At 39.7% G+C, this 1,573-nt stretch overlaps 1 protein-coding gene across 1 annotated transcript in view; it reads right to left on the bottom strand.

Moving 5' to 3' along the window:
* Window positions 1-1,573, bottom strand: part of ppp1cab (protein phosphatase 1, catalytic subunit, alpha isozyme b) — an 8,504-nt gene that overhangs the window by 2,091 nt on the left and 4,840 nt on the right. The gene's annotated exons all lie outside the window — the stretch shown is intronic.

Below are 1,573 nucleotides of genomic sequence, written 5' to 3'. Positions count from 1 at the left end.
AGGAACCAATCACACACTGTGGCCGAGGCTACCATACAAGGTTCCACTTGCTTATCAGATCAACATTCACATACATTCAAACACAGATGGCAGCATTGGGAGGAATGCAGGGTTCAGTGTCTTGGCCAACGACTGGAGGGCAAGGGATCAAACCACCAACCTTCTAATTGGTCGGCAGACGCTATACCACCTGAGCAACAAATGTCCCACTGGGGCATTTGTTCACATCAGTAATGTTGGTAAAGGAAGGAAATCCTGCCTGTGCATTCCTATTCAGAGCTGAAACAGTCAGCTGATCAACAATTAATCAGCAATCCTCTTGATATTCATTTGATTGCGGTATTGTCGTCTTAAATTATTGTGAACTCATCTTTTGGTTTTGAATTGACGGCCAGACAAAACAAGACATCTGAAGTTGTGCCCTTTGGTTCTAAGAAATTGACAACTGAAATGGTTAACCGCCGATCAGCTGGAAATAAAAAAATGCACAAACGTTCAGTATAAATGTGATCAAGACATTACGGATTGGGGCCTTATCTGGAGTGTGCCCAACAGATAAAAATCTCTCTCAAACATCCAATATCCTTTCTGTGTGTCGTCCTAAACCAAAATAAATATCTGTTATTCACATTTATGTCCCTTTCATTCTTTTTGGAATCAAATGTTTGTTTTTTAAAATGTCAGAAGCTTTGCAGAGAGAACAGCTCCTTTAATTTTGCTTGTTTCTGAGAGTGAGTGACCATGGCATTGTAAGGGCACCTGCACACTGCCTGCGTGGTGTTTTCTGTCTTTGCACACCAGAAATGTGTCTGACACCACGGTGCTGCTGCTAGCCTTGTCTGTACACATGTATGTGTATTAATAATTACATTATTATTATTATTTAACCTTAATAAAATGAAATAATAGCGCGTTCAACTTTATTTTGTCAATACTTTTGTGTTTGCACATATTTCGATATATACTGTATACATTTTATTTCAATTCCCTTTCCTGAGATAATAAGGTCCATGTTATTGTTCTATCTGAATCCCTTTAAAATACTATTTAAAAAAGGAGTTCAACAGAAAATGTCATTAAATGGATTTGTGTCAAAATGACATATAAACAAACATTCTATTTTGCCTGGAAATGCTTCCAACACGCTTGCGTGTTGCGTGAAAAATAGGTGCTGGTGCTATTTCTAGCATGCATGCGTTTTCGGGCCGCACCAGGAGACGTACGTGTCACGCAGGCAGTGTGCAAGCTCTCACCTGTTGACATGGGAGCGGAAAAAAAAAAGCAGACACACCATGCAGCTGACATGCTCAAGCCATTTAGGCAGTGTGCATGAGCCCTAAGACACGAACAGCTTCAAAAATCCACGTGACGCTTATTGTTTTGGACAGAAGGCCCTGCCATGTTAACTTGGTACACATTTGGTCCAGCAATAAAAGTCAAAAGCACAATCTGTTGAAGTTGTACCTGTATATAAAAAAATGTTTTCTACTTATTCCCAGTACTGTTGATGTGATTAGAAATAAAATGTGTTCTACAGCCATCACTAATAAACAGGGAAAGGATCGGTGTTGAA

The sequence above is a fragment of the Etheostoma cragini genome, chromosome 21 (genome assembly GCF_013103735.1).
Source record: "Etheostoma cragini isolate CJK2018 chromosome 21, CSU_Ecrag_1.0, whole genome shotgun sequence".
In the NCBI taxonomy this organism is placed as follows: domain Eukaryota; kingdom Metazoa; phylum Chordata; class Actinopteri; order Perciformes; family Percidae; genus Etheostoma; species Etheostoma cragini.
Note: the sequence above shows the minus strand (reverse complement) of the source record. Positions and strands in the feature narration are given on the sequence as shown.